Consider the following 7398-nt stretch of genomic DNA (forward strand, 5'->3'; position numbering starts at 1 on the left):
AGACACTTCATTATTTAAACAAACGGACATATGTCTCCTTACATTTAAGGAATTCTACTAAGGAATTCTATTCCTTACAGTTAAGAGAATTCTAAAAAATATTTATATTTGTGTAAATGTTTAAATAAAGATTTTTTTAAACAATAACGTGTTATTTTGATTTTTATACATACATTAATCAAAAATATTTTATTAAATGTTTTTAATATTTATCTTAATCTTGATTTAATTTACAATTCAGTGTAACATAATTTATTATTAATTAAACTATCAATGCAATTAATACGACATTTTCTATAAGTATTTACGTTATATTCATTTTTTTACATTAATATTATACATATACAGCAACTACACGCAAAGCTTGTTAATATTTCTACGACTTATGCTTGTTTGCTCTTACGTAATTTAGATGCGGTGTACATATAATTATAATAAAAATTAATCAATAGCTTTATTACAAAAAATATACTTAACAATATTATGAAGAAATTAAGAAACAAAAATGCGTAGACATCAATCAGATTTTGTTCAACCCAGCTCTGAGATCTCAACGGCGTTACTAAAGTTCCATTTGGGTGGCGGACGGTGTATTCAATGCTCCAAATAGCTAAATCTAATGGCAATATTGGCCGATCCCGGAATTCGCTAGATAATTGTTTCATGTTTCTTGTATAACTGTACAAAAAAATGTATATTATTATTAATGATGTAAAACAAGCATAACGTATATTAATTAAAGGAAAAGCCAAATATGACAAGATACACAAACAGAAAAAGCAAAATTTTTTATAATTTATTATTTTCTAAACAATTGTTTTTACAGGAATTTTTAAATAGATTATACTATATTAAACATTACTGTTTAGACATTACTTATGTAGCTTATTGTATAATATTGTTAATATTTACTGCTTAAATAATAATTATTAAAACATGATCGAAATATAATACCTTTCATTGTAAAGTACTTCTTCAACTGCGTGTAATATGGACTGTGTGGACAAAGTTTTAATGTCCAAGTATATGCCAACACCTTTAGCTACTAATATTCTTGTATTAGATTTTTGGTCCATAAAAAAAGGCATTACGATCATTGGTATACCTTTCCAAATAGCTTCCTGCGTACTCAGAAGACCACCATGTGTCCAGATCGCTCTGACATTTTTATGAGCTAAACATAAAAGTATAGGTATTATAATAAATATTAATTCTCAACTATGGAAATCTCACATTGATACAAACATTTTATTAGCAGTATAGGTATGTCCCGATTAAACTGATATAATAAACTTTTCAATCAACAATTTTGTTGCCTGTACATTATTTTTAAACAAAAAACGAGTTTTTTAGTGTAATAAAAACTACTCTCTTATTATGAAGAAATTATAATATATATTTGTAATAATTAAAAACTGAAGTTGTTTTATAATAAGTGTGAAAAAATTATAAAATAAAACAAAATCGTTTAGACATTACTGCGCGGAGGTAATTATATGAACTTAATACAACAGAAATTGATTTTGTTAACAGTTATTTTAAAACTACAGTTATTTTAAAAATGTAGTTGTGCTATCATTAGACAATAACCATTTTTATATCTACAAAGCATTTGTATTTGCGATGTTTTTGTGTATGTCTATCGCGATATTTTACTAAAACACTGGTGATTAAAATAAAAATTCAAATCGGTATTACGTAAGAGTACGTATTAAGTATTACGTACATTACGTATTAAGTAATTTTCTGCAGTTTTTAAGAGAATGGTATCTATTGCATTAATACTCAAATTTTTTAGATATCCTTATTGTTAATAAAGAGAGCTGAAACTTGTTTGAAACAATGTTTTACGTTGATAAAAGAATGTACGAAGAGCAATAGCCAATTAAATAAATGTTACGAAAAAATATATATGTCTCATGTTTCTTATATTTTCCTAGGAATTGAGAAACGTACATAAAACTTCGCTTTGCGGCATCCATTTCACAATCATTACATTGTCCGGTATTTCAAATGACACTTCAATCTCTAGCTTCCACAGCACTCGTTGCTTCAGTTTCGACAGTGCAAGTATAACAGTTTTAATCTTGTCTAGGCCGATATTTTTCCATTTTACATTTGTTCCCAATGATATTACGATGGCTCCATTCTTTGCTCCGTCGAGAAATACGCGCACATCCTGCAAAATAATGGTAAACTAAACATTTGATAATTATTTACAATAAGGCCTTTTCCGAATTTTGATATTTTTTGCAGCTCTCTTACAATTAGTAAAAACCTTTGTTGTGACTCTGACAGTGATAATCAATCGAGGGAGCCCGAAAAATATGTACCCTACCTATTTTTTAATCTATTTTTTTTTCAAATATTATTCAATTTTCCACGCAAACGTTTAATTTTCTTTGGTATTTATGTATAAAAGGGGGCCCCTCTCTGATTTGGTTTATTTTTAAATATGTTGTTGGGGGAGTCTTCCCGAATCATTTCATGTATACATATATATACATATGTATTATAAGGGTCGGACTCAACTAGCTTCGGAGATATATGCACACACACACACGCGCGCGTACGCGCGGGGTGGTGCAAAAGGGCCTTCGGCTTCCCCTCCCGCACCTACCTCCGCCAGTAGGCAGCGTGGACCTCGCTTTACAACTTAAAAAATATATTTTAAGTATGCCCTATATTTCAAACATCTTTATAATTGAATAAATAACAATTCTATGTTATAATATAATTTTTATTTATTATTTAATTTTATTAATTAATTTCTAGAAGAATCAAAATGAGTTGCAGGCAGAGGATAAATATTGCACGGCATATTGCTAAACTTAAAAACATAAAGATATTTCTTATAATAATATTCTATTTATAACAATAACTTGTAAAAAAATGGAAGAGCGTTGTAAAGAGCGATGCTTTCAGCGCTGTGAGCGTGAATCGGACCGCAGCCTTAGCATATACTTTAAGTTGTAAAGCGAGGTCCACGCTGCCTACCGGCGAAAGTGGGTGTGGGGGGGGGGCCGAAGGCCCCCCCTTGCACTCCCCGCGTGTGTGTGTGTGTGTTCCGGCATGTCGGAAAAAATAGGTATAAAAATAGGTTTAAAAAATTGGTTAAAAAATTGGTAGAGTACATATTTTTTGGGCTCCCCCGATTGATTATCACTGTCGGAGTTACAACAAAGGTTTTTACTAAGAGAGCCGCAAGAAAATATCAAAATTCGAAAAAGCCCTGTTGTAAATAATTACCAAACATTTCGCTAATGTACAAAAATATGTATTGAATATAAAAAAATATAATCGTAGGTATCCGATACATTTTTAAGTAGATTATATCTAAGCAGAAATTATATTATCAAAGTTATTTAAATAAGATTCATACATTTTATTTTTTTTATTCTATTTATTGTTATAAATAGAATATTATTATAAGAAATATCTTTACGTTTTTAAGTTTAGCAATATGCCGTGCAATATTTATCCTCTGCCTGCAATTCATTCTGATTGTTCTAGAAATTAATTATTAAAATTAAATAATAAATAAAAATAATATTATAACATAGAATTGTTATTTATTCAAATATAAAGATGTTCGAAATATAGAGCATACTAAAAATATATTTTTTGCATATTAATTCTTGCACAGCACCCATGTCTAAAGAACGTCTTTACAACGTTTTTTAGACATGCATGTTGTCTAGGCTAGTTAGACATCGATTGGCATATAAGAGGGTAAACGAAAAAAATATAAGCTTCAACAAAATAAAAATACCTCCTTATGGTGTTGTAGAAAATTACGTTCTATTAAATTTATTTTGTTAATAATAGCAACGAGCGATGGCTAAAATCTTTTGAAAGTTACTCAGGGTCCTTGATAATATTTATCAAGATCTTTGAAATCATTGAGGACGCCATTAATATTAATATTAATATTTACCACAAAATTAAACATTTTCCTGATTTAATTATTTACTCAAAATCTTACTTATTGCTAATTAAAATAGTATTTGTTACAATATCCTGAATATAGCGGAACAATCTTGTGCATCACCGCACCTCCCCCGAAAGCAGGAGGAGGTGGGGGTCAACCTTGGTTCGCGTGAAAAGTGTATGCATGAACGCAGTAGGTTCCGCCTCCCTGCGGGAGGCTCCACTATTATTAAACTAGACACATAGTGTGCCTCCAAAGAACATGCGTGAGCTTTCCACGCAGGGAAAGTCTTAAACTTATGTATAGCACCTTGTTTCGCGGGGAAAATGTATACGCAGAAGCAGCAAATTAATATATTTGTACTTTGTGTATGACTTTATGGTTGTTTACATTACTTGAGAGCTGTTTTGGTTTGTTTTGCGTGGAAAATGTATGCGCGGAGGCAGCAAGTTAAAAATGTTAAAAAAGTGGCTAAACTTTGGAGTCGCAAAAAATCCTTTTGGTATACGTGTTTTTTATCTAAAAGGAACCTATTCACAAAGTTTCACCTAAATCTGAGCATGGACGTTTTTGAAAGTACAGCCTATAATTCTTTTGTTAATATTCTTATCACAGTTTTTGTTAAATTGTGTTTCTCAAGTAAGATGTATAATTTCTCTTACCTTAGGATACGTTACGACTGTTTCACCGGTAATTGGTTGTACGGCCTGGGCATTCAATCCTGCGATCTCCAGGGTGTTCGGTGGCAATGGGATCGCAGGCTCGAACGCAGGATGGGTATTAATTAGTACAATATTAATGCTTTCTCTTTCTATTTCATGTAATGATCTGATTGCATGGCCTACATATTTCTCAGTAAGTCGTTGAATAATAGGGAAGAAATAGTAATGTCGTATCAGATTATCGACAGTGTAATATAGAGCATTCCATGTTCTCAACCACAAACCTTCAGGCTTCGCAATGGCTGCATGTGTATATGGTCGAACAGTCGGATAACTTGGACCACCGATATAATCCTTGAGCCAAGGTGCAGGACCGAATGGAATATAGCCTACTATGGGTGGCTTACCTTTAGCAACCTGAAAGAACAGTATCTACAAATAATGGAAGGAGCTAAAACTGAAATACGGGAAAAATGATTGATTTCTCCTACAGTAAAATGTTTAATTAATTTCCGTCTGTCTACTCATGTTATAACTGTCTACTCATGTAAATGACATTTACACAGCTTTAATAACTTCCCGATTGTTATTCTATTTATCTGTACAGAGAGTGCCACAAAATATTTCACATATCTTTTCGCAGTTCGTGCATTAGAAAAGTCCAATAAAGTCGCATTGTAACGCTGTTTGAACTAATTAGCGAATGACCTTGAACTAAGAAGCGATTGTGAAGGTTATCGCTGAGATCAGCGATGACTAGGCACTTTCAATTTGCCACCCAAATACAACTTGATTTATAACTTGATAACAACTGATAACAACTTGATAACAAGTGATAACAACTTTGCTAAGTTGCTTGCAATTTTAAAGCAGACTAAATAATTAAAGTTCACTAAAGTTTATTGCTTTACCTCCCATAATCCGTAAAAACATTGAGTTAAAGTAATGTCCTGCACTATAACATCAAACTCGACTGTTTTGATCATTTCCAGAAGGTGTTTCGCTCCTCTAGTTTTTATCATTGTGTCACATGCATGAATACCCCACTGATATGTAAAATACGCCGTATAAAGTACGCTGTATTGTTCCCATTCAGCTGGGTTATAATCCTCAGTTTCTTCATAAGTTTGCATCAAACCATCGAAAACCTGAGAATAAGTATTTTTCGCTATACAGGAGAGAACATATTCTCATAAAGGACATATGTGATAAATTAACATCTCCGAAAGCGTATTAATCTTACATAAGAGAGAAAACAACATTTGAATATAGAAAAGTTATATATTTTTTTATTTAATAACTAACTAATTTGTGCGACTAATATGAGATAGGTTTATTACTTTGGGTAAGGACACAAAACGAGTGTCGAAACGTCGATGATTGAAATAATGTAATTACGACATTATACGTAACGTCAGTTTGGTCAAATAATACCGCTTATTAAATTTTACTGACAAAGAAAAGAAGTTTTTAATTTATTTATTTAGTTTGATAAATAATTGCAAATAATTGATTTATGTCTCTCAGAATGTTTCTGAATTTTGTAACATTTACTTACGGCGTACGTCAAATTCTGCGCAAGCTTTCCTTTAACCTTAGTCTCATGTATGCTCATTAAGTGTACACGATGGCCTCTGCGAAGCAGTCCTTTAACCAAATGTTCTGTCCAGACGTGATGACTGGTCGACGGAATAGGCTCTATCAATAAAATCGACAATGGTTTCGACGCTGTCACGGGATCACCCATTAAAATATAACAAACAAGAAAAATGGCACGACTTAACATTGTTGCGCAAAACTTCTCGCGTGGTCTCTCAGTCAGATGCTAATACCGAATGTATCCTGCATGCCTAGTGTAGCATTCCTCCTCTTCTCATTTCGAGATAATAGCGCATTTATCATAATATTATTTTATCTAACAGGCTGGTAATATTGAGATTTCCTCGACAACTTAGCTCCACAATTATAAAAATAAGAGGAAAAGAGATACATGAATAAATCATTAATAATATGTGCTGTATGTATGTATATACCTACTTATGCAGGTAGCACGCAGTATCTATTCACTCCCTACTACTATCATGGTTGAAACTGAATGAAGACAATCGCGTGCAGGACAATCATTCAATCAATGTTGATTATTACGTAATGTATGATTGACCATTATATATTACAGTATGGTAATTGTTAATATGCATATGTAAGAAACTGTATTAGAAATATGTATGTAGGCCAACAAAGAAGAGCAAATTACATATAATTATACATTTACAAAAAGCTTTAATTATTTACCATAATATCGAATACAAATCTTTCGAATGCATCTGTATTCTTGCAGACTATAAGCAATACCGGTACGGTATAAAACATGTTAAAAAAGAAATATAATGTATAAGGCTCACAAAATTAAAATCAAATAAATAAATAAAGGGCAACGAGCCGTAACAGGATGACAGTGTTAATATATTCAGTGTAATAATACAAAAATAGTTACAAACGTTTCTGTTCTAATATCGAACCATCCTCAGTGTTCAAATTATATACGCAAAGAGAACATTATTACATAAAACGAACGCATAGAAGTAGAACGAAAGTCGTAATATTACGCGCGAACTCCTTTAATTCCATCGGACGGAGAAGACAAAAAATTTAATAAAAACTTTTAAAAGTTTAAAATAATATTAATTATAAAATATTAATGCAATTGACACACTATTAGGAAATATTATCTAACAAATATGATTGAAAATACATACAAATACTTGATTACTTACTACAAATTATTATTATTATTATTATTATTAT

The 7398-nt window shown here is 31.4% G+C and overlaps 1 pseudogene; it reads right to left on the bottom strand.

Annotated features, from left to right (window-relative positions):
- Positions 1–210: 210 nt before the first annotated feature.
- On the bottom strand, positions 211–6419 carry LOC112457986 (annotated as a pseudogene).
- Between the last annotated feature and the right edge of the window lie 979 nt (positions 6420–7398).

The sequence above is a fragment of the Temnothorax curvispinosus genome, unplaced genomic scaffold (genome assembly GCF_003070985.1).
Source record: "Temnothorax curvispinosus isolate PA1 unplaced genomic scaffold, ASM307098v1 QBEX01000742.1, whole genome shotgun sequence".
Lineage (NCBI taxonomy): Eukaryota > Metazoa > Arthropoda > Insecta > Hymenoptera > Formicidae > Temnothorax > Temnothorax curvispinosus.